This window comes from Magallana gigas, chromosome 9 (assembly GCF_963853765.1).
Source record: "Magallana gigas chromosome 9, xbMagGiga1.1, whole genome shotgun sequence".
Lineage (NCBI taxonomy): Eukaryota > Metazoa > Mollusca > Bivalvia > Ostreida > Ostreidae > Magallana > Magallana gigas.
Window position 1 is genome coordinate 13,283,847 of NC_088861.1, and position 27,708 is coordinate 13,311,554.

The 27,708-nt window shown below is 32.9% G+C and overlaps 1 long non-coding RNA gene across 1 annotated transcript in view; it reads left to right on the forward strand.

Moving 5' to 3' along the window:
• The first annotated feature begins 16,183 nt into the window (after positions 1 to 16,183).
• LOC105334379 (uncharacterized) overlaps positions 16,184 to 27,708 on the forward strand; it is a 43,844-nt gene continuing 32,319 nt past the window's right edge. The window contains exons 1-3 of the long non-coding RNA XR_010709363.1: positions 16,184 to 16,487; positions 16,643 to 16,707; positions 16,885 to 16,956. This is a non-coding gene — a long non-coding RNA (uncharacterized lncRNA). The remainder of the gene's footprint in view (positions 16,488 to 16,642; positions 16,708 to 16,884; positions 16,957 to 27,708) is intronic.

A 27,708-nucleotide genomic window follows, 5' to 3' on the forward strand; every position in this document is an offset into this window, starting at 1 on the left:
TGCGATGAATAATTCGATGTTGATCAATGTAACCATGATTCCGACGACAAAAAATGTCAAAATAATGGCCTTATAATCCTTGGCATCTTCATAAGTCAGAACATTGTTTGAATTTGATTTAACTTTGTCGTAGAAGATTCCATCCATGATAAGGTAAATGACACCCAAAAGCGGGAAAAGTACCATAAATATTGCAGTTAGCCAATTCATTTTGACATTAAAAAAATCTACAGCTTATGCATCCAAAATACTCTCTATTATGAAAAGAAAAGTTCCGGATTATTTACACTTCAAATGACATTGTTGAAATATTGTTAATGAAAGAGAATAAATCACTATTAATCACAAGCATTCTGAGAGTATTGCGTAAGCAATACACGTTCCCTACCGGTTTGTCGAAATTGAAGAAAACAATGCACTGTTATGCAGAATATCATTTCTTACCGTCTCAACAGACCAACCCGATAACAAATCCGATTGTAATAATACACGTACAAAAAACCCTTAAATTTACAACACAATGCTTAACACTACTTTACAGAACTTATTTGTTTGTTAGAAACAATAAAAGGAATGGTCCAAGTAATGCACGATATTATTACTGACAAGTTGAACATACTTTCCTCGTTTTTTATACACACTGAGCCTGATAACGAACCCGAACATTAAAAAATTGGAATATAAAATATTAATTTTCTCGAAAATATGTCAACCAGACGCAACAGAAGTGTAAACTTGATCTGTAGTTTGACATTTTGAAGCTGTTCAGCAAATTTCATATTATTCCTCAAACGCATAAAGAAAAAAAGTGTGGAAAACTGAAGTAGGGCAGACAGACGGACGGACAGACGGACTGACGGACGCAGAGGAAAGCTATAGTCCCCTCCTGTGAAAACCGGTAGGGGACTAATAATCTTACCAAACAAATATAATCGTCTCCAACTGAATTACTCTGACTTGTGATATTGAATGTTTTATATATACAGTATGACAGATAACATTTTGGAAATTCCCTCGACAGCATTATTTTTATCGCTGAATAATAGAACTTTAAAACGAAAGTCTTCAGAAAACCCATATAATTTCAAAAATCGGGTATGAAGGTTGTTGAATGAATGTCAAAACCTTAAGTGCATAAATTAAGTTGTAACAGCAAAGTTCTTTTTTATGTCTACAGGGAAACCTAAACCTTTCTTTTAAATCATAAAACTTTCAGTGAATGTTAAAAAAAAAACTAAGGTAAATGCCATTAATGGTCATATCTTCAGACTGGACGATATTTAACTATAAAGTAGACAAAAATATGTAACTCCATATCTTAAATAAATAAAGATGTAATATACTATATAGATCATGGTCTACCATTCCAACTGTACAGTATCATGCTTCTTTTATTTCGGAATGATACAAAATATGCTCTGCATCGACATAATAATCTGGCTAAATAACTAATTTGTTGAAATTTAATACATTTAAGATTAATTTCGATCTAAAGGTAAAATTTATTGAATAACCGCGGAACTAAAAACAATTAATGCAACGTCAAGGCATTTATGAAACATGGTTTTTCAAAAACTCTTTATAGTGCTTTCACACAAACCATGAATTTCAAATATAACTGATAGCCATTCTCACCTTTGTTATTATAGTTTTTTGGCTTTATTTAATAAGGTCACAGTACTTTAAGAAGAACTGAAATTGAACACTGATTAAAATCAGATCTTTGATCCACTCCTTTTTTCATGGTCACCACGCGAGGCGTCAACAGAAAAAGTAACGAATCGAGGATCTGATTTTAATCAGATTGTGAAATGAAACTGAAATTTATACAGTAATATTGATCATGTTTTAATGAATTTGTCCATGATAGTGTGTACTATGTAGATACTCCAAGTCACATGTTAAAACTACCCAGACGGGTAAGCAAAATGATAACGCTTAAAAGTAAGATAACATTTCCAATGAAGTCAATTTTTGTAGAGCCACAATCTCGCTGCTTCATAACGGTTTTTGGTCATGCAGAGATATACCAAGTAAATCATCGCTTTCACTACTGTAAAAATTGCCTTCGTAAGTTGAACACTTTCATTCAACCAGCTATCTACTTTGAAAACCAAAATGAGACAAATTGCAATCTGTGGCAGATCTTCAAACCACGTTATCAATGTTGACATGTATAGCGGTACTTTCATTTCCTCCTCTTTGTACGCAATGCCTCTATTGTTGATGAATGTTACGGTAAATATCCCAATGTTTATCACCACGGCCACACTTCCAACGATGAGAAACGTAAAGATTGGTGCTTTAAAATTATTTGCATCATCTTGGGTAAGAACATTTTCTGGGTTAGATTTCACATTGTCATGAAATATTCCATCAATGATGAGATCAACTGCATCTAGCACAAGGAATAGTTACTGTACCATAAATACTAGAGTACACAGATCCATTGTTGTATTTGTTATCTCGGTAAGGCTCCTGCATGAAGTAAAGAGAAATTTGTTAAATTTCTAGCTGCAAAAGCAATACAATACAAATTATGAAGAAAAGAAAATATTCCTTTACAACTTTTGTATCAGACATTTTTTGTTTAAATTTACGGGGATTTTGGAATAATTCAATAGTTTATATATACAAAAAAAAGGGAGTCCCAGTCGAACTCTGGAACTCCTGTATTTATAGGACGATGTTACAGTATTTAAACTTTTTAATTTACATGTAACCTTGTGTATTTAATACTGCAAAACAGATGTCCAATAAATATTTTGTCGAAAAGTGTTTACAAATATTTTACAGATGAAAAAAAAATCATTTTTTAGAGATCACGTAATTACATATATTTTTATAAATGAATGTGTGTTTACAAATTTGCAGGAAAACGGAATATCGTGTATTCATGTCAAATTGAACCATATTATTTTATATTTCCTGTTCCTTTTTTGGGACTAAAATAATAAATTACATCATCGTGTTTTGATGTTACATATTAATAATTTTGATTTGATATTGAATAACAAGGAACTTAAATATTTATATATATTTCTTCCAAGAAAGAGGTTTGAAATATTCGTGTTAAGGAGGCGAAATTTTTTTTATCCTTACCTGACATAAGTTCAATGTTTCCTGTCTGAGATATTTAACTTGACTTTCAGTCCTATATAAAAAAGAACCCACTGTTCTTTGCTAATGTTGAAAGAGTTTAAGAATAAACTTATCAGAGTTAATGTGAAGTTTTATCAAAGTCAAACATAAGGACAAAAAGTCTACAGGTTAGCCATATCAAATCCGTTGAAAAACGTGCATGCAAAGATAAACACGATTGACTTTTGAATCAATAAAAGGAAGCTTTACGTCCACGACCGGTAAAACACATTCCTATATGCATGATAAAAATAAAATGGTTCTCTCTACATATTGAAACTTTAATAAAATGTGATACCAATCTTATAACTTTTATGGGCTCTGTATTTAATCAATAGATTTCCTGTTCTAGTTTTTAGTCACCAATGGCACCGGATAACGAAAATTCAATTGTCACTTATGATATAAATAGTGAACAACAATAGTCGATATCATTTATAACAATGAAGATACTGATCGCTGTTATTGTTGTCCTCTTTGAGACAGGCATTTGCCACTGTCGTAAATGCGAAGGGTAAGTATATTTTCGATCTTTTTCACTTTACTGCTAATAGTTTTCATACATAGTGAGATAAGCCATGAATTCTGTTATAACCAACCTGAATGTTTATGAAACAATGTTAGATATTATAAACTTTTTGATTAATGATTTTAAATAATGCGTGAGAATTGCATGACCGGCCAAGTTAATGCATTTTGTTTTTGTAAAATGTGTAACTTTATATTTAGGCGGAATAACACTTTCTGTTGCAGTGGACACATTTGGAATGCTGAACTGAAATCTTGTACGCGTGAGTTTAAATCATACATGAATTTCATTTCAGATTATATTTTCTGTTTACAGTACCTTAAAGCGTATCTTTAACAATATGCATCATAGCACGGCATTTGTATTTAAAGTTTTGAGAACATATAATCACATTTTCCTGAATTACTTAAAGATATGAATATCTAGCATGTGGTTGGCTTAAAAATAACAGAATAAAAATTATTTTTTGGGGGAAAATTGACTGTTAAAATTCTACCACTATATGTATCCATGAAAAAAAAACCCTGCAGTAGTCGAAATCAGGGTTTGTAATCGAAGCTACACCCATTGCACAGAGATTGACACCAAATACGGGAGATTTAAGTTATTTCACAATGCGATCAATTCGCCATGCTGTGAAATACTGTCACACAAGGCAGAGGTCACGGGGTCCTTAAGATCCTTAAGCGAAATTTTATCATTAAAATCATTAAATGTCGGTCATCGTTGTTGTTTTTAATGTTGTCGTAAACTTCTCATTTTTTGCTCCAGAACTACTTGATTAAAGTCATTTTCATTTTTCCAAATAAAGGGCATGGCTTCCTTCAAGAAGACATGGTACAAAAAATGAAAAAGCGGTTGCTCTCGTGAATACCTTGCCTAGAATGAAATAATTTGTTAAATATTTCTGATGATGCATTAAAAGCCGTAAATTCATCATAAAATTAAACTAAACCAACATGTGTTATTTGTCCGAAGCATGAATGTAGTTTTTGTTGCGAATTTATCATTATGGTGTGCAAATGGGAAGCAAGAAGTAGGACACAGCGGGTTTGTTGATAAAAAATGATTTCCTGCACAATATATAATGGTCTTTTCAAAAATCTAAATATTATATAATTATATGACTTTATTTGACCTCGTGAAAGTGTTGATTTTTAAGCTCACATAAGCTGAAAGCTCAAGTGAGCTATTCTGATCACATCTGTCTGTCGTCCGTCTGTCTGTTCGTCTGTAAACTTTTCACATTTTCAACATCTTCTTGAGAACCACTTAGCGCAAAGCATCCTTAGCTTATGGGAATTCAAAGTTGTGAAAAGTACGGACCAAGCTCGCCTACAAAAGAAGATAATTAAGAATTAATGACAATTTTCGAGAATTTTTCCAAAATCTTCCTCTCAAGAACCATTAGGCCAGGAAAGCTGAAACTTGTGTGGAAGCATCCTCAAATATTGTAAATTCAAAGTTGTGAAAATGATGACCCCCGGGGGTAGGATGAGGCCAAAATGGGGGGGGGGTGACTTTTTATATTTGAAATATAGAGTAAATCTTTAAAAATTCCGGTAAAAAACCCCGTTAGGCCAGAAAAGCTAAAACTTGTGGAAGCATTCTCAGGTAGTGTATATTTAAAGTTTAGGAAATCATAACCTCCAGGGGTAGGGTGGGATCCACAATGGGGAGGGGGGGTACGTTAACTTTCTACATAGGAATATTTAGAGTTAATCTTTAAAAATCGTCTTCAGAAACTAATTAGCCAGGCAAGCTGAAACTAGTGTGGAAGAATTTTCAGGTAGTGCAAATTTAAAGTTGTGAAAATCAAAAGCCCCAAGGGGTAGAGTGGGGCCAAAATTTCTATGATCGAATTTCTATGTAGGAATATATATAGTAAATCTTTAAGAATCGTCTTCTCAGAAACTAATTAGCCAGGAAGTATGAAGCTGTTTGAAAGCATCCTCATGTAGTGTAGATTCGAAAATGTAATAATCATGTTTCCTGGGGGTAGGGTGGGACAACCATTGGGGTGGAATGTTTACAAAGGAATATTTAGAGTAAATCTTTCAAAAAACCTTCTGCCAGGTGATTATTTAATATTGTTTAGATTTTGGCTCCTTGACAATTTCTTGACGATTGGGTCTCACAAGGGGTTCAGAGTTTGATGTATGTTTATATCCCATTTATAAACAATTGTTTAGGACCTTTTTTATAGCTGCAATGCTAAACATGTGTTATTACTATAAAATCATCCTGATAGAAAGGTGACTAATGATAATAAACATTAGAATATCCAGTAGAAAAAAAAAATATATTTATTTATACAGGATCTACATGTATTATACTACATTGTCTAGATAGTTTCTGTTATGACTCCATTAGGCTGATTTTATCATACCTATTGTTCCTCAGGTGAGCGATATGGCCCATGGGCCTCTTGTTTTAGTTGCTCATGTCAAACCAATTTTTAGCCTGCAATATAGGATACCACGGACAGCACTGTGAGAGTCGATGTCCCTATCCTTTATATGGGAAACACTGCCAGATGATATGCGTGTGCGAAGAAAATGATTTTCATCACGCACATGGTTGTTACAATGCAAATCAAGGTATGTTATTTTCAAAGCTGCTTGGTCTGAATTTATATCAAATTTATGCACGCTTTTAAACGATGGCTATGCTTAGTATATGTATAATAATAGACATTGCAGTAGTTTTGCCCGTCAATTATGCCAAATTTCAATGAAGAAAAATACGTACAAAATTTGCTTACAAAACAAACGACATTAAAAGGTACCGTGTTATTTCGCCTCATGTTAAATTTCACCCCTGACGACGAGACGGGTATAGTTGTATTACGAATTTGACATCACTTTAAATACAGGTCGAAATGATCAGACAAATTACAAATATACATGTGTACGTTTTGTTCGCAAATATTTCTAAAGTCTGCTTAAAGCTTTCTTTACAATCAATGCATTGCATGCGGGTTGAATAACCCTAATCAATTGGATGACGAAACCAAGCGGTTTCCTTTTCTAAACATTCCCGTGAAGCATTTTGGTTTGTTTTTTCGTTTGCCCAAATTATTTTTATTTACTTTGAATATTTCTAACTTTGAAAGGAGACTGATTCTGCTGGTGTAAATAGGAGAAAGTCCATAACTTTCTAAGATAAATGATTTGTATGAAAAAAATAAATAAATTGATACTGTAATTACCAAAAAGTCGGACCAAACAACTTTAAGTTCGGATGTTTGACATTTAACATATGTCACATTTCTCTTTCTGAAGTTTAATTGAGTCGTAATTAAGCAGTACAGATATTTTGCTGATTTTATATCGTTGTTTTTTTGTATAGAAAGAAATGGGCTGTATACCGTTGACATTTTAAGAAAGACAATATTAGGGAATAACGACAAAAGAACAAAAAAGAAAACCCATGTGAACCAATCAACATCCGCAGGCACTGACTTAGGAAAATTCAGAAACTTTATTATTTAATTGAAAGAAAAAACACATATTAAATAATAGAAAAGAACTTAAACGAGTCTTAAAAATAAATGTTCACTATATATTGTCGCTCGCATCTGATTTACATGTGAAAAGAAAAATTGAACGGAAACATTTATTATTTTCATAACATCGCCCAAAAACTGTTTGCTAGGAAGTGACAGTTAAGACTAAAATCGGTATACTGGCTATGAGGATGCTTCTTGTCCCACACTATACGTTGTAGCAACTATATATTTTACGAGGTGAATCCGAGGGAAATAGTTGCTGTCGAGGGGGACAGTAAACTTGCTATCGTCCGAAAAGACAGTAAATAGGTATTTTATCATACCGAAGAACACTATATTTGTCGGCGATGCAGATTTTTTTTAATGATAAATATATTAGACACTGAATTTAACGTAGCGACTCGGATTACAACAGAGGTTTTCCGAGTTAAAAAACAAGGGAAATCGAATGCCGCCGGTGAATAGTTTTGATTACTTGTCACCATAGGCCGATCGCACGAAAACTTTTTTCACGGTTAGATACAGTACATGTAGCATGTTTATTCGTTGTTATTTTACACAGAAACTATTTACAAAAGTATGAGATAGATAGATAGATAGATAGATAGATAGATAGATAGATAGATAGATAGATAGATAGATAGATAGATAGATAGATAGATAGAAAATACACTGCATGCATAGATAAAACATTTTATATACATTTTGACCATATTCCAGGTTTTGAAAAAAAAGAATGCGAAGATAGTAGGTATCATGGAAAATCTGTTAGAACTATAAAGACGACCATTGTTTGTCTTTTTGTCCTTGCTGGCATATTCGTCGTACTTTACACGGGAGCGCGCTTTATGGTGACAAAATAGCCAGTACTCGCTCTATTAACTGATGTTCAGCTATTGTTTTCCCATTGACACATACAAAATGTAATATAGGAAATATCGCTATGCAATTGATCTGACTTGAAAATATTTTACTATATAAATATATTACATAAATGGATTAGTCAGCAGACAATGCCTATGTAAGCCTTCTCCATAAGGTACACATAATTATTATATAATGATTTAATTCAATGCAGCTTTAAGGAAGGAGTATTTTCTGGTTTTCGATTCGTCAAACATAAATTTGATTAATTGTTCATTTAATCAAGATAAAAGGAAATTAAAAAAGTATATTTTTCTTTCTTTTTTACTATTATACGACTTGGTATAGAAAAAGTAATCAATGCTTAAAATCTAACAAGGACTATATTTTTGGCGTAATATTGGCGTAGGAAAATATCACATGTTTCGCATTTCATAATTGCTGCATATTAATGAGTCTTTTTTAGCATTTTAAAAACAATATCATTAACGTTGGATTTTTTGTACTAATGTGAACTAATGATATGATACTTGGGTTTCAGAATATGTTTTTAAAATATGATTTGCCTATCAAATTACATTAATTTTTTATAAGCTTTTTAAAGCGCCAATTCTATACATTGATTTTGTGAAAAAATCACTAAAATCAGTTTTTCTCTCTTATTAAATGGTCAATATATTAGCTTTTCTGTCAATTTATATCTTTATATAAAGTCTTCATAATACATAAAAATCAGAAATATTTTATTATTGGAAGCATAACAAAAATATTAAAATTTCTTCAAAATTTAAGAAAATTAGAGGACATGCGGGCTTAGCAATATCAATTTTAGTTTAAATATTTATTCCTATTTAGTAGTATAAGCTGATAGACATTCTTATATTCTACCATTTCATTGAAGAATAGAATCTTTAAATCTTAAACAAATGTCTACAGAACTACAAAGATCTACACTTATTTTTATCATCCTTTACATTAAGGAAAAAGGTAGTGACCTTGCCCTGAACATTATGCGAAAACAAAAACGTCAAATTTGATTAAACTGATGGAATCATTTGGTAATATGATTTGTTTGACTGTGTCAAAATTTCATGAATTTCTTATTATAAGAAGTATGTTTGATAACGAGAAGACTCCTTCCTTAAATAAGGTGCTTATCTTAAAAGTGGAAAAAGATAGCATAATGCTGCTTATGATGGTTGTATAGTAGATGAAAATATGCATAATGGGTACCAGCAGATAAAAAATACAAACAAAACAATGGTAAACAGGTAAGTAGAAAAGAAAGCCCTATGGAAGTTATGCCATTCCTTATTTTTTTTGGGCAAAATATATAAATTTTAAATTGAATTATCCTAGAGTTTTAAAAAAGTGACATAACGCCCAAAACTTTTGATTTACTTAATTCAGTTGTTGGGATATGTACATACATGTAGTCATACCTTAAAGAAAACTTTCTAGCTTCACGAAATGATATTTGGGGCACGTCGTGACTCACAGTAAATGTTGTTTTTTTTCATACAACGATATTCTAGCTTCGCTACCTAAATTTTTTAAAGTTTTTGATATAACGACATTGCGGAAACTTTCATTCTATTCACAGAAGTCTTGTCATGCACGAGTGACTTGGTGCATAGTATGAATTGTTTTCGGATGTCATATTGGTCATTGCAACGTTCGTTACAAAATTGTTATGATCTTGAGTTGATTGTATTTCTTCACTACCCGCCCTACAAACAACACTGCATAATTTACATGTATGTTTATATGTTATATGTTTACGTTATGTATATTATATAATTGAATACAATACTTACTAAATTAAATCATGATATGCAAAGGTTTTGTTAATATGTTTACAAATATATATAATGTAATTGAATGCGATCATGTAACGACGCACCTAAATAACTTTTATTCGTTGTTGTTTATTAAATGAGACAAAAAAATATTTTTTTTCGGTGGAGTGAAATGAGGGAGAAAAATATTTGTATACCTTTGTGTTATTGCCTTTAAAACCGATGATGTTTTGATAAAAAAAATTTAATTAAGTTCTTATTTTTTATAAAGTTGGAAGGAACAGTTATTAAACTTATTTAGATCTAGATCAGAAATTATAGTAGCATGCTTCCTATCAGTTTCATTTGTCTCTTAATATTCAATACTACGTATTTAGAGTACATGTAAGCATACTTTGCCGAAAAAGAGCTAGACATGTGTTGAGACAAAAATCTGTTTGAGCGACGATCGAGTATCGAGCTCGCGACACTGATATTGCCAGTTGATTGCGTAGTTAGTTACGCCACTTCTGACTCTAGTAAATACTTAGTCTTAGGACATAAAATAAGAAGTTACAAACAATGACATAAAACAATCAGTAAGTTATCTAGACGCTTGTTGCGAGCAAAAAGAGGTCTTCCGTTTGAAAACACCTTGAAAATGCTACCGGAAGAGTTTTTTTTTCATTTCTCAACAATTTCTCAAATTCCAGTAAGCCTCTCTAAGGATTTCAACAGACATACCTTCATACTAGGAAAACGCGATGTTACCGTGATTTTTTATAAAATTCAAACAAAAATTATTAAAATCCATCATTTCAGAGACAACATTTTGATCGAAGTACAATTAAGAAAAAAAAAGAGTCAGCACTCGGGAATTGAACCCATGCCGCCTGGACAAAAGTCTATTACTCTATTGTGGATCGATTTTTTAAAACAAAAATACATATTCTGCATTCATTAAAGCGTGTGCATCTTAATATGGCAGAAACAATATTCAAAAACAAGAAAAAATGAAAAATAAATGTTTCTGCTTCCTTCCGGTGACGACTGGAAGTGACGACAGACGTTCGAATTTTCGAAGTGCACTGCAGCTGAAGAATAACAATCATCACTGAAATTTTGATACAGAGAGAGAGAGAGAGAGAGAGAGAGAGAGAGAGAGAGAGAGAGAGAGAAGCTAGGCAGTAAGATTACTGAATTTAAAATCCAATTATATTCCCCAAAATTGACTTACATTGCCTGACATTTACTGTACATTAACTCTACCTTTCACTGACTACCACTGTACCCCACTATACAGTCCTACTAAAGCACTGTATCCCCACTGTATGGCACTGTACAGGGAATGACCAGCACTGTACCCCACTGTACCAATGATTTGAAAATTACAATCTTTCTAAAAATCTTAATGAAACTTCAAACATTGTTGCAAATGTTGAAATGGATATCAAAGTCAGAGTTTGTGTTTGTAATAATATTGTATACTTATAGTTCAAATATTTATAATTATCACTGAATACCACTGAATCTCCAAAGCGCTTTCTTTTACGACGCCTAGTTAAAGAAATTACAATAAAATAAAACATGCTTCTTATTACAGTGTGAACAGTTTGAATGGGTTTTTTTTTTTTGCAGGAACGTGCAGTGAACAGAAATATTTTGTTCATACTAAAAAGTAGATATCGATCAGGGGTACTGGAGGATTTCTCAGTAATGTAATAATGAATACTGTGGAAAACTTTAAAAAAAAAATCCAAATTCAATATTCGTCAAGGTATATGCAGAAACTTAAAGAAGAAAAGATTTAACATTTATTTGATATTATTAGCAATCCACATTTAACGAAGGCAAATAGCTGTTTTACTTTAATACTGAGCTGTTGTTTTTCATCACCTTGCTCTCATTGTAGAGGACCTGAACATTTGTACAGTCATTGCTTTATTTTCAATATCAATACCCCACAATGTCTACGAAATAAAATTGATTTTGAAACGACGTTATAATTCCGTAGGAGAAGACAAGAAAAATGGCGCAACATATGCGTGCAGGACATTAAAACTATTATGTACATGTATGATCAATTAAATAGTTCTATCAATATTCCATTGTGTATAACATCAAACATTCAATTTGATATAAAATGCCTCATGTCATGTTCAGTTATTTCCTTGTTTATCTGTCAAAAATCTGTCTTAAGCTTGATTTACCAAAATATTAATGTTTACGTGTTCTGAATTACCATTCGTGTTAAGACACTATCCCCGTACACATTGTCCTCTGTATGGAACATGTTGTTTGACGTACCGCTTCACTCATCGACATGCACACGTATTCTGACTCTATCAGCATTTCTGTATGATTTATCATATGATATATTATTAGTTTTTATTTTCAGTATGTCTTTAATTGCCGCTGGCTGTGCCGAGAGAAATTCAAATCCAATAGAGACTGGAAAAAGCATCTGAATTCCAGGCCTCATGAACGGATGTGGGTCTTGTGTTCTTTCTAGCCACTCCGAGATGGAAAAAAAGAAGTCGCTGCGGCAGATGAGTGATTTGAATGTGCATGTTGCAGATAATCACAAGGCAGAGAAGAGGATTTTATCCAACGATCTTACCTCTGATTTCTTCTCCGAGGTGAATGGCCATGGGTTCTGACTCCAGAGGCGGCTCGAAATCCCCAAATTCTCCCTTCATTCATGATGAAGTCGAAATCCCTGTTCCATGATCCATTTTTCAGAAACCCCCTCCATGATCATGTTGCCTCTTCATAAGAAAAGAAAACTATATCTGTTGTCCTTTCTGTGGATCCAGAGCACTTCCAAAGCATCAGAAAGGGAACCTGCCCACATCCTATGTTTCGTCACATTATCGAGTGCGTGCCATCCTAACGATCCTCCTTCCGTTTCAGGTCAACCAGGAAGTTCTGCCGCAATACCCTGCCAGCTGAAGGATCTCCTCTCCATTAACGACCAGCAAGAGGCCCCCTATCCATTGACTACCAGCGGCAGAGGGCCCCCTACCATTGAACATCAGTAAGATGATTCTGCTTACTTTCAGGCCAGCTAGAGGTAGTGCCAACTGTTGTCATAAAATGATTCCTCTCAGAGCGCCACCTGCAATTTTTCTAGGCAAGGACATTTCTGCCCACGAGCTAGCCAGTATTTCCAGTGCATCAATTCTCGTAGAACTGGCAGATTCAGAGGCCCTGGCCTCCCTTGTCGACACATCACTCCCTTGCGCAGGAAGAAGCAGCAAGCCAGTCAGTTTCTTGCATGCCAATGCCATTGCATAGGTTTCCCTAACGCCACTGAAAGCTTCCCATCCTTGACCGGTTCCATCAATTCGGAAGCTCCTGTGACCAGTTTAGCTTCATAAATGGACATATCAGGAAACCATTTTATTTTGGATAGGGCACGAACTGTCATTTAGTTTGGAGACATGCCACTGCTGCCCCAAGGAATGAAAAATTGGTCCGGAGTCGCACCATTTCACATTTCTCCTGAGAAGCCGATCCATACTTGGCCACCTTATGGTTGGGAAACCAAGACATCGGATCAAAAAATGCAGGCGTGGGACTTTCCCTTGAAACGGGTGGTGTCATCAACTCTTCATCCCTAACGTCAGCCATATCTGTACTACTGTGTAAGTACAATTCCCTGTGTCTTCCTGGCTCAGCCAAACCGGGGATGATTTAAAAAGAAGAGGATACAGACAGGAAGCTCAAATTTTACAACTACAAAACGCTGTGTTCTCTGGTGAGGAAAAGAGTTTCTTCCCTAGATGACAGTCTTTACTATGAGATGCTTTCCTACAGAGAAAGAAGATCGTGGATATTGTAACAAGTCACATAAATGAAAAAGGGTCATTAAGATTGTCATAAAAGTCAGAAGAATTTTCAATTTTTAAGTGGGGGTGGTGTAATATGTTCACGTATTATCAATAGTAGTTCTTTCTATATTTCACTGTGTATTACATCAAATTAAACATGGATGCCTCATATCATGTTCTGTTATTCCTTGTGTACCTGTCAAATATTTGTCATAGGCGTGATTTACCAAACTATTGATGTTAACATGTTCTGAATTATTGTTCGGGTTTTGACATTACCCCCATACATTTTGTACATATTTACGACATCGGATTATCATCATTGACCCTTAATTATATTAATTGAATACATAACTGTTTTGAACTTTTTTTTTTACTGAATTGATCACCCTGTTTAGTAAATAGCCATTTTAGTGGTCTTTCTGTGAGAGATCGTCATTTTACCACTAACAAACTTATCTGTATGGAACATGCTGTTTTGGTTAGAGAAGTTTATAAATTTTAAAAAGTTTCAGCAGCATCGTCACGTGATCCCTCTATCACATCCCTTTCAGTTGATACTTCTCAGAAAACCCCAGATATTAAGCAAAATGAACATGGTTGTAAATGATGTTTTTTGTATGAGGACTTCGTCGTCCGGACAGAATTTTTATAGTATAGCAACCATGTAAAACCATTCTTTTTCGAGTATATAGTTCTAGTTATTAGTTGTGGTCTATGAAAGGTACTGTTATATTTATCTGAACTGTTCAAGTGAGGATTTACAAGTTTTGGATTGTTTGGAATCAGTATTATTGCGGAATTTTTTCAATTTAAGGTTCAAATAGGTGATTTATTTTTATAACGAGTTGTCCAGATGTCCGGATTAGGCTGACAAGATTACTTACAATTAACTTGAAATTATGAGGGCTTTATTAGCATACATGTACATGTACATGGTACAAATTGGGGAGGGTTGATTTTAGCAGATATAATTAGACTGCGTGTGTCGAGCTTAGCTGTCCGGATTGGCCCAAGTTCATATATTTAATATTTATTAATTCAAAACATTTTTTATATGCTGTTCATTGATGAATGTTAGCTTGAAAGCAACAAACCTTGCGGATACGAGAACTAGCTGCATTTCATTTTTAATGATGAGTATTCAAAACGGTGATAGCCCTGGGTCTAAGGTTGTTATGCTTGAAATTGCCAGTATCTAAGTCTGTGTTATGATATTAATTTTGCCAGCCTGAATACAATGTTGTGGTGCTTTTCTTTTATGGCAAGGAACGTTCGACCTGTTACAGTAAATTCAAATGGACAAAAATTCGTTATAAAGGTAACATCAGATTTATCAAAAAATCACCAAGGTATTACAAACGAAATGGAAGGTACAGGAGGATGAAGTTTACCAAAGATTCTGAGTTATGTTTGGATCAGTCTTTTGAAAAAAAATATTTGTCCAGAATACATGCTGGTAAAGACATTCTTTCCACAAATAATGATGCATTATCAGACAGTGTTAAAACTACAATAAAATTTTGGTATCGGAACAAATCCTTGCGAATTAATTCTTTGAAAAAAATTGAAATCTGCTGGATTTGCTAGGGAGTAAATAAACCCTAAAATAAATTCTACAATTATTACTCTTCTAAACCATTCTGAGTTTGAACCCCTATACATAGCTATTAAACTGTTTGTTCATCTACTTACTGCTTTGACACCTCAGGTACAATATAACTATTATTACAACTACGAACAACTTTGACTTAATATTATGGCATGCAATACATGTACTTTATGTTTGACTATTTTGTATGTCGAATGCTTTAAGTGTATGTACAGGACATGCTGGTTCTATGGCAACCCAAGTCAATGTTGTATTAGGTGTGTAATCTGTATAAATAATAGTGACTCGTATCAAAGACACTTTTAACGTCTTTTCAAGTATTTAGCTTAATATCTAATTTATTTCTGAGTTTTAGCCAGTTATGATTCAAATAATATAATAAAGTGGGCAATGGCTCTAAAAGCAACACATGGAGAGATTTCCTGTTCTGAAATTTGACAGGTAAAATTCCCTTTCCCGGGATTCAATGATTATTATTAAAGGTAAATTTGACGGTTATATATTTCAGTGCATTAAGGTAAAAATTATTGTTATTGTTGCCAGAATAAAGTTTTAATGAAATGTTTTGAAAACGTCAATACTATGTTAGTCTGGGGATTGTTTTAATGTCCAATACATGTACAACAATCAAATGTGCTTCTCGACATGAAACATCAATACATATTTAACAATCAGCATAACAATAACAATAGTGTCGTGGTATGCATGCACTGTGCTTAAATCGTAGCCAGGATTTTATACATCGAGCCTGTGGCTCTAAGTACATGCACTAAGTACATGTATCAAACCCACCAGACTACAATATAGGCATTTTACATGCTAAACACAATTCTGTATATAGAGAGTCGCTTTGGGTTTTGTTTTTATTCATTAACAATTGTAACTATACCATTTATAGTTTATTACTCTTGACAATTTGAATCTCGTTGCAGGAAGGAAATGCTAGCAAAACTAAAAATACAAACTTCCATATTTAGACAGCCAAATTAACCGCAAATTAAAAGCCACAAAATTCATCCGTATAGCCTTCATTCATTATATATTTGAAGAAAGGGAAGTTTCATGTTAAATTATATTGTTTGGCGCCAATAAAATGTATAAAATATATTTTATCAAAACAAAACAGTGTATGGCAACAGTTGTTTTTAGGCATGATGATAATAATCGTGTGTTGCTTTTTATCTTGTTTGGTTTTTTCCAGTTCGAAAGTCTGCACACAGTAAGTGATTTATTAATTTTATACATTATGCAGTATCAAAAAAGGCTTTAAGAAAGAATAATTTTGGAATTTATTTATTTAATGTAACGTTTCTTTATAGTTCATTTTAATACGCATGTAGATAAATTCATTTGCAAAGCTTCTTTTTTGAATAGTCCCGAAGGTATCCTCAAATGCTGTCCAGGATATGTGTGGAATCGTACAGAAAACAGATGTGTTTGTTTGTATTTCGACTAAAGCCATTAATATTTTCATTTATTTTTAGAATTTGTGTATATATACGGTAGACATTGACCTTATTTTGAAAAAAAAAATATCTGTACTATTCTTTTTTTAAATCCGATGAATGTTTTTTTAATTAGTATCCATTATAAAAATATCTTTTGCTTGGTTGTAGATTTGACTAATGATACCACGTCACCAAAACATCAGAATGTATATTTAACACCGCAAACAACAAGTTTTAACAGTAAGAATAGTTTTCTTCATCTGAAACTTTGAAAACTTAAATGTAAAAAGGACATAAAAGAATTGATTTAAAAAAAGAACGATTTGGCAGTTCAAATAGAGACACAAACTAGAGACGAGGTCGTTGGAAGCAACGATTAGGTTTTCCGTCGTAGCTGCGTCATACTTGTGACGTATTACAAAAAATTGATAGCTGACCATAGTACAATATTAGATGTGTAAACACTGAGAAACAAAGTATTATATTTCTGTGACCGCGTAGATTTTACGGTGATAGAGAATTCGTCTGGATCTGCATCGGTCGTGTGCAGTACGAACCGGGTGAGGGAATGTTGGCGTAAAGTGTATAAGGTAAAAGGTTGGGGCGCGCTGTGGGCCGTAAGCTAAAACGAAGGGTATGTTTGCCGTATTCCCGAAGGTCCACCAGTATACAGTTCCAGAGAAATAAACAGGCAATTGATGTAGGATTCCACATTATTGGACGAGACTCAACGATAGCAACATTATAACAATTTAACAGACAGACATGTTACAAACAAGTCGGATATGGCCAGAAGTGGCCTCCGGACTCAAGACTCTGGGTGAGTCGGACGTGGCCGGGGCTGGCCGCCGTATTCCAGACTGCGCATTGACAATTGTACATAACTATTTATAAGAATCTTAACAATGAGTATAAATTGCAATTGACAGGTAATGATATAAGTAAGCTGAGTGAAAGGTTCACTGATACAAAATAATTAAATAAACTCAATGAGTCTTTGATGTCAAAAAAATGAAAATCTGATAATAGCACAATGTTGTTTTAAGAGATTAATAGTCCTTGAGACATGACACTCTGTCTCTTTGAAATCACATATAAAGTCTGAAAAGTGTCAATCACTAAATAAAAAATTAAAGTAACTATGTAAGAAATAAACTGTGAGAAAAAATTACGAAACCGATGTTGAATTTTACAAGTAAAGTAAAAAAAAAATATAATTGAACAGAGCATTTTGCACGATGATACTACATGTTTATAAGCAAATACAGATCTTAACACGTTGTCTCTAGTTTGATTCGCCGCATTTTATTCTCAGAGTGGGACTGTGGTTATGCCCGGTACGAAGGTAAAAAGACCATTGGCAAACGTTTTACACGCATTTTTATCGAACGCAAGCGCCAATGAATCTCTTAGTATATATGCGGAGATCCTGGAAATTTTACAAGGGGTTTTGAAGAATAATTTTGTATTTCGAGGAGGAACATGCGCGGATCAGAAAACTTTTCCGGGATGGGGGTTGAAAAGTCAGACGGTTATTTGAGTTTGCCAAGGGATGTCCGAGGCATATTTGGTAAGTTTATAATGTACACGTAATTGAAAAAACTTCGCGGGGGGGGGGGGGGGGAGGTCTGGAACCCTTCCCCTTCTAGATCCGCACACGGAGAAGACCGATGCAGGTAATTTTACTGTAATTTTAACCATTTTTATTTAATTATTCATGTTCATAATTATCAGAAAACCAATATTACCTTTCAAAGCAGTTAAAACTTAAAACTTAAGATACTAACCATTTAGACTCGGTGAGTATTGCGTCCGCGTACGTAAATAATGGCAATTTTCAAGAAATTCGGATGGACGATCTGTGTCCTAGGTCGTCCATCCGATTCTTTTTCGGACTAAAAGCTACAGACCTGCAGTTAGAGATTGTCAAACTCTTATTGATTATGTCAATTTGTTTTTCTCAAAGAATCATTTAATATTTATTTGTTTGATGAGACATCGGCGCTTCTGATTGGTCGAAAAATTTCTTTGATACCTGCATCAATAAAATTTTGCCGGATCTACTTTTCTCAAATGTTCTGATCTAACACTATTACTAGAACGGGGATTTCCAAAATAAACACTGTCAACAAAGCTAAGTGTAAAGTTGTGTCTGTTTTATTGTCGGCAAACAAAATACAACTTTATAAACAGAAAAACTTGAAAGTTTCACCTTCAAAAATAAACACAACACAATATCTTATTCACGAAATAGAAAATTAAGCGTCTTCTCACGATTTCGTCTGCTTGAGATCAATCAACATTACTGCGAGGATGGCTGTTCCTTTTCCAGAATACACTTTCACGGTAACACTGCTGTTCAAATTTGGTAACGATGATTTTTAAATTTACATAGTACCCTACATGATCGGTCATCAGAAATTCAGAATAAGAATCGTTATGAGTACAATGCATCAACTCCTTCCTTCGGCGCATTCCAAGCGGCAGATATACCATTTAAGTACATCACTGGCTATATAGTTACCACAACGTTTACAAAAACCTCTCCTTGGATGGTTATGTCCAGTTGAATATTCCAGCGATCTCACATGAAAACCAGTTTTATTACGAATTTTTCTGCACAGTGAATAATATCACAAGCTATCGCATGTATTTTCTAATCGTTTTCAATTCAGTCGGTTAAGATTTTAACTCACTATTTGTGTTTAATCCATTAAATTCAGTTCAATAGCTCTACATCAGCTGAATCCATTTTGAATATTGTTGCTGTTGTTGTTTTTTGTATTCATACGCACCGCTTCATTTACATTATTTACATTTTTGATCAATGACACTTCACATTTTTTTATTTGAAAATGTTATATTAAATGATAAGAAATGAAGATAATAATTTTTCTATTGATCGACGTATCAAAGAAAAAATTGACCGGAAAACTTTTTCATCAAAGCGCTACGCGCATTGATGAAGTTTTCCGGCCAATTTTTTCTTTGATACGTCGATCAATAGAAAAAGTATTATCTTCATTTCTTAAATCATTTTTTAAATCAATAAAGTTTTATCCTTAAAAAAAAGAAAGAAATCGGTTACAATTTTCAATGTTAGCATTTTACAATTTTATGGTCTAATAAAATTTCAAGAAACAACTCTTCATTGCTTTATCCGAAATATTTTATGAAATAAATTTACATCGCATTTTTTGAATTACAAAAGGATATTCAAAATGAACTTGGATTAACCGCTAACAAACAGGCATAAAGAGAGACTAAGAACCAATTTCTTCTCCTTTTTTTTTTTTACATCAAAAGAAATTCAAAAATAAATCAAAATATATTTTTTCTTTGCATGCGTTAATGAAAATGTAGATCAGCAAGGGGTTCTTTTTCGTGCAAGCACCTACTTAACAGATTGTTACACGGGTCTACAACGATAACAAATATCGAAAAGGCAATATTGTGGGTGAAGGATGAATGTGTAGTTTGTTTTTTAAGTTTATTTTTGATACATGTAATTATATTTATCTGGATCGGCTATGTTTGTTAGTTTGTTTTGTTTATCAAAGTGGGGAATAAAGAAATGAGTAATTTCCAAGCACGTAGCATCGTTTTTGAAAGTGTGGGGGGGGGGGGGGCAAACTCATCCAACAAATCTTGACAAGCAAAAAAAGAATTTTTTTTTTAATTTTCCACAATTTTCAAAATTTCACTCATAATTTCATGATTTTCATACCATTTTTTTACATGCTACCAAAATGGGGGGGGGGGGGGGGGACTCCATGATAATTCAATTTTTTTATGTAAATTTTATAAAAATAGTTGCTTCGAGAAAAAGTGGGGAGAGGACATCTTTATGTCATAAAACATGTAAAACTGATTTCATTCCACCCACAAGCTTGAAATAATGAAATAATTATAATGAAATCAATATAAATAGACGTCATAAATCCCATATCAAACGACATATTACCACTTGATTCTGCGCGTCTTTTTAATGAATTTATAAACAGCGGCAAATTCTAAAATGTATTTTTAAAGGTAATGTTAGCTGCAAGTCTGTAGACCTTGTATGAAAAATTTCGCATGGTAGTCAAACGAGTAATACTAACATGAGTTGTTGAACTAGTTTATCAATCTTTGTAAGATAAGTAAAGTTATTAAATATTCAAAAACAGTTTTTTTTATTTCTACACTGAAGGGACCAAAAACATTTATCTCAGGATAAAATTAAAAATGTTTTTATTTGAAAAACTATGTAAAAAATAATAGCCAACTAAACTTTGAGTGACAGTCGTCGTGTTATTAGCGAGGTACAGAGCTCACCACTCTTTGTCATGTAAACAAAGCTTACATCATGTTTTTGTTTACGATTTGAACAGTGAAGTGAGAATTTTGACTTTAGACGACCTAAATGAATATGATAAACGCTGGGAATTTTTTTATGTTAACAACTAATTAGAGGAGAAAGAAATTGGCTCGAAAAAGAACTTTTACCGCTATATTGAACCAATGTAAACAAAAACAGGACACGAACCTTGTTTACATGATAATAATTGTGAGTTCTGTATCTTGAATACAACTTTACGATTGACAATCTTTTGCTTGCTCATTAGAAATGCATTTCTAAAGCAATGTACACAATAAAAATAGAACATCCCCCCACATTTGGTCAAAATCTTGACCATGAACCTTTAAGAGTAAGCTTTTATGATTCAGAATAGATCTTGTAACTTGAAACAGGTACCTAGTGTCATTTTGAAAGTGTATTTGGTGTGTGTGTGTGTGGGGGGGGGGGGGGGGGTTGAAATCATCTAAAAAATCTTGACAAGTGAAAAAAAGAGGGCAGGATCCCATGCCCCCTTCCCTAATGATAGGTGCCTGTGAAACAATAAATTTAATAATAATTTGCATTGGCGATATTTAATTGTACTTACTGAACATGATTTGACATTTTTAAGCATATTTATTCTCTACAATATTATGAAATTTATTTTCTTAAAAACGAGTCCCTTCCCTCCCTTCCTTTGAAGAACATAAAAATCATGTGGTATCGGCGCTATACATGTATATACATGACAAGTTGATAGGTTAATACATGTGCAAATTGTTAAATAGTTGAATATAGTCGGTCTTAATCTTACCTTTTTAAGAAGCAATATTCGTACAAAATAGAAACTCACAAATGTGTTTATCTCAAGGGTGTCGTTAAAATGAAAGCTAGTCCTGAGAAGGTATCTTAAAGATGCTTATGGCAACGCACGTTTCTGAGAAAAAGAGTGCATTCAATTTCTATTCATGGATTGTTGTAGCTAGCCTTTGATACTGGAAAAGGAAATGTTGAGTATTTCATCTTTAATGAATTGCATGCGTATCTTATGCGTATAACTTAAAACAAAACATTTAAAATTAGCTGCGGTTCTAAAGAACATTTTAAAGATTAAGTTTGTTGGATCGTTGCTATCGGTTCGACTTTTTTTGTATAGCTGCGGTAGTTTTTTCTTTGATGCTGGTCCTTTTTTTTTGTTTAATTTGCAGTTGATGCTCATGTTGATGTAACATCGGCGATTATTATACAACCAGCAATTGCAACGTCCAGCTAAAACAGATCGTGGTTTGTAACACTGCATTATTAAAGCTTCTTAACAATTCAAGTAGGAAGTATAAAAAAAAAGAAAAGACTTTCTTTTCAGAAGTCTTTTTCAGAGAAATTCATATTCATAAAATGTCAAAAATAGCATCGATTCTTCATTATTATAATATAAAATTAACGTTTGTATACCTTAAACAAAGAAACAAGAATAATACAATTTGCTTTTTGACCAAATTTATAACTGAAAGAAAATATCAAACTGTAGTACAGAAGAGTAAGCATTTATCAATTGGTAAAAACGGCACATATGTTGTGCAGTTTGTTTTTCTTCGAGTATTGGGCAGTATGAACAGTTTCTTTCATACTAGCTGAGAGCTGTAGCTTAACAGTAAAAATGTGAATGACGGATCGTGGAGCAACCGTTCCAGCTATATGGGTATATCCCTCTAACTATTTTTAGAATCGGTAGGACAACAAAGTAGTGCCTTTAAGCAAAATAGTCCCTATACTTGCAGAGTGTATATACATTTATTGGGACTTTTTAAATCAGAATGCTTGACACATGTCAGAAAAGAGGATTTGTAATTTTTAAAACAAGTGTCAAAATTGATTTATCATTTGAAGAAAAGAATTGAAATTGTTAGATGTACACCCTTTCTAAAATTGAGAAATTCCCTACTATTACTTTCTTTTTCATAGTTTTTCAATACAGACGCATTTTGCCGGAAAACGAATCTGACTTCAAACAACGAAATTTTAACAGGAAAGAGACAACTTACTTTTAAGTTTACAAATTACAAAACACGATCATCTGTTTAAATATATATAATAAGATATATAAGCGGTTTATCTGTATAACAATCTAACTAGATTTGTGTCAATGTTGAGCCATATTTTTAGATAAAATCTAGTCTCCTCCATCTTCAATTGATGGATAGGGTTCATTTCTAGATTTATATTATTTCACAAAGACAGAATAACTGATAAACACGTTCGGCCTCTGTCACAAGCGCTTCAAGCTTAAGGCGACCATAAGTATACGGAAACACAGGGCATTTATTTACTATGTAAAGTGTGCGGACCCCAAAATCATTTCAAAATAGTAGACATGTTGTTTATGTTTCCCGGGGGTAGGGGGTATGAGCAATTTTATTAATGCAAATTTAAAAAATTATATTTTTCCATGGAGGGTGCAAGGGCAGGGGTGGGGGATGAGGGGGGTGGGAGTTCCCCATTAAATCCGTGCATGGGTAATACGGGTAGATTGAATGCTAATAACTAGGTGTTGTTTATTGGTGATCAAGTATATTGATCTTCAGCTCAAGAGTGTCAATTTTTTTTTACTGACTTTTCTTTTCTAAATAAGTATCCAAACAGAAGCTAGCTAACAACATAAATATTATGGAATCCGCCAGTTTTTTTTTAAACAAGACTCAATTTCTCCTTCACTTATAAAATTACATATAAATTTGTCATTTTCATTGAAGGAAAATGATATTAATAAGTTTAATAATCGTTTATTTCTTTATCGTGATTAATAATCGTTTAATTCTTTATCGTGATTAAAATATACATTATTTTATACAATTTCACACCTTTTAATCTCTAGCGGGAGTAAAATCAATGGGATCAGTACTTGTCAGTACTTCTCTAAGTTTTTCAGTACTGTCAGTAAAAAGTGTCAGTACTTCTCTAAGTTTATCAGTACTGTCTAAGTTTGTCAGTACTTTTCTAAAAAAACGTCAGTACTTTTCTAAGTTTTAATTATCAGTAATGTCAGTACATTGTCAGTAAATGTCTAAGTTTATCAGTAAAAAATGGGAATGTCAGTACTTTAATGACTTAGTAGTGGTTTATTCTAAGGACACGTTATATAATGACAGCGCAATCCAATCGAGAGAACAAAAAAGAAAGAAATTTAATGAACATACATGCGGTATTATATATAAATTTAATTTTGGTTGTAACAGTTTATTTGATTGGCTGAACAAATTCATCTATATCGTTTAACATAACTTGCCCACATCACAAAATGATGCGTTATAAATAAATGTTGTACGGTTTACGTAATTTGATTAAATATTTGACCTTATTTAATATGATAAATTTTCTATAAGTAGAAGGAAAATTAGATTAGAAGAAAATAACGTTTTATCTTTCTATGTCATTCAAGTATAACATAACTTGGGACAGTTTTAAAAACACTTTTTGAACTATATGTAATGTTCATGTTTTAAGTTGATTGTATATAACGTCCCTTGTGACGCCGAGTTCAATTTGAAACAGGGTGGCGACTTAATCTCACGTACAACATAATCAAGTCATTGGTTTGTTGCATTTGTCAATGGTTTCTATAGTTAACAAAAATCCGTCCAAAAAAGGACCGTGTAACACCGTAGGCTATATCATTTATCACTCGTTTTTTCTTGCATCATTTATTCGCATGATTTTGTTTTAGACCCCCCCCCCCCCCCCCCAAAAAAAAATAATAACATTAATAACTTAAAGACCTTCATAAAAAGAATAAATCAGGCGTAAAATACGAAGTCATCTATGAAAAGAAAGCAAACTTGTGTAGCTAGTGAAATGATAGAACATGTACAGATAAATAAATTGAAGACTAAATTATCGCAACCTGTTATAGTGTACGCATATAGTCTATTTTTTATTAAATGGCAGAAGAATTAAACTCAGTTTTCCAAAATAGATGGTCAGAAATCCTCGTGTTACATGTATATAAATTTTTCCATTCAAAATGAATGGATCGATTTGGTTGCAGGTTTTTTTATCGACATATTTGTTTTCTTCATATATGCAGGTTTTTAAATTAGGACGTTGGTCTATGCTAAAGGATCTTATAGATTGTCAATCTTATTGCGGAGCAGTGCTTAGTCAATATAGGACTTGTTTATTGCTTAAACAATTGTTGTCAAACTCTGTAAAACAAATGTAGACTTTTTTTAAACCAAAGTATGATTCGAAACTTACCTCTGTGTTTCCCAGGTGTTGCCTTGATAATTATTTCTAATATACAAACAACAGAAAGTGTAAGCTGTCCACCAAACAATGGAATATACGAAGGCGTAAAGTATACAGGCAGTGAGTCCTATAGCGAGATTCGCAGCATCGGTCCGATTCGTTGCTTTCACGAATGTTCCCTGTTTACGGGGTGCACATTCATAAATTACGATAAAATGTTCATCTGCTACCTCTTCAATACGGAATTAAATGAAACTTCTGTAAAGCCAGACGTCGGGTTTGCACTAATACACAATATCAGCCAAGACAAGGTATGTACTTATTTTCCTGATTTAGGATATAAATGTATGCTACATTCCATATTATTCTTTCTTAAATATTCAAATATTGTTGAAATCAAAATGGATGAACAGAAGTTTCACTTTTATTTGTTTCTTCGCTAGAAATTGATCGCATTATTCATGGAGATATATCTACAAAAATATTGCTTTCCCATTTTTATCTTTACATCAGATTGATAGATCGAATTCAAACAAAGATTTTATTTTTCGAGCACTTATCATGCATGATTAGCTGGTGATTTTAGTTTTATTGACTGTATCTTATATTTTGATAGGAAATAATGGGTCACTGTTTGAATCATGCATGTAAAAATAGAGAACAGTGTATATCGCTCAGAAATTCTTCAGCATGTTTAAGATCAGGTAAATGATTGATAAATAGACAAGTTATTCTTTTTGGAAAATATGAAAACTTTTAAATAATAATGAAGAAAATCTCAGTTATCTTTAAATTCCTTTTGTTAATTTCAGGTTGTCGACATAAACACTATTTACTCGATGATAAGAAAAGGATTTGCTACAGAATTGTAGATACAGTTAACCTTACATGGTCAAACGCAGAAAAATACTGTAAAAATGACGGTGGACATTTAATAACACTAGATGCGGAGGATAAAAATCGCTTTATATCTAATGCTCTTCAAAGTTGTAAGTTTATGTTTTTATAAAGCTGTTAGATGAGTGACACATAAACCGTTAAATTATGAATATTAATAGTATAATAGTATAAAATCAATTCGTCATAAAAACCATTTCGTTTAAAGCTGAGCGCTACTCGTAAAAGGCATTGTCCACAATATTTTTCGCTGAATTCCTGAAGACCCGGTGTAAACATAAGACTGCTTACCAACTCTGCGTATTTTGATGAACAGGTCTGACTTGATAGAACGTACAACTAGTCGCACTGAAAGTATCAAATGCAGGACAAAAGCACATAAACAGGTCAATGCATTGATAGACCCATGGTTCGCATCGCTCACCTGAGCAGCATTAGTCAAGCATTTTGGTGTCTTATACAAAATATTAAAAGAATGTACTAAAATGTTAACTTTAAAAAATGATTTTGAAATTTTTCTCCAGATAGTATTGTTTACTATTGAGACCCTTATGTTACAGACTAATTTTATAGTCATATAACTTTTTGAGCATTGCAGATCATATGAACAACTGTACAGTTTACATGTAAAATAGGATAATACTAACATCAAACTTTGTTGGGCCCAATTGTGCAAATTTGGCACAAATCTAAACAATTCTTTAACAGTCAAACATTTTTCAAAATTCATGTATATAAGTAAAACTATATGATATAACATTTTAGCGGAGAACAATGAATTTTTTTCTTTGCTTAATTTCATCTCCCAATGTGGGACAATACTACCCTTGAATATTATGATTTTGATGAATTTGAATCAATACAATCTGAAGTTGCTTTCATTTACACTACATACTTTTCTAGGCAGTTGGTTTCAATAAAAATAGTTTGAAAGTATTTCGTCAATTTATTCAATTTATTAGGTAAACATGAAGATCACGTTGAAAAAAAAATTGTTGTTGGCCAAATGGTTTCTAGGAGGAATTTTCTCTCTCTATATATTTTACTGTAACCAACCTCTTCCCAGTGAGACCCACCCTACCCCTTGGCATCATGATACATGTATGAAAAAACTTTATTCTACCTTACATGAGGATGCTTCCAGACAAGTTACATTTTATCTGGCCAACTGTTTTTTTAAGAGGAATTTTTGGTCTATAGATTTGGTAAAATTCGATCCCAATTGTTGCCTCCACCTCTCCCCGGGATTTTTGATTTGACGAACTTGAATATATCCTATTTGAGGATGCTTTAAGGTATTCGAATCATATTAGGACCAAATTTTTCCAACCTTGAATATTCATCATGTATTTAATACTTTGATATTTATATAAAGCATTTAAGAGTAGAAAAAGGGTTACCGAGAGAATTTTTCAAAAATATTATTAACTACGCAGTACTTAATTAATGAAAATTGCATTAAGGTCTATTTTAATAAGTAAAAAAGTAATTACTAGGAATATCAAAAAATACTTTGGTGGAAAGATGTTTTT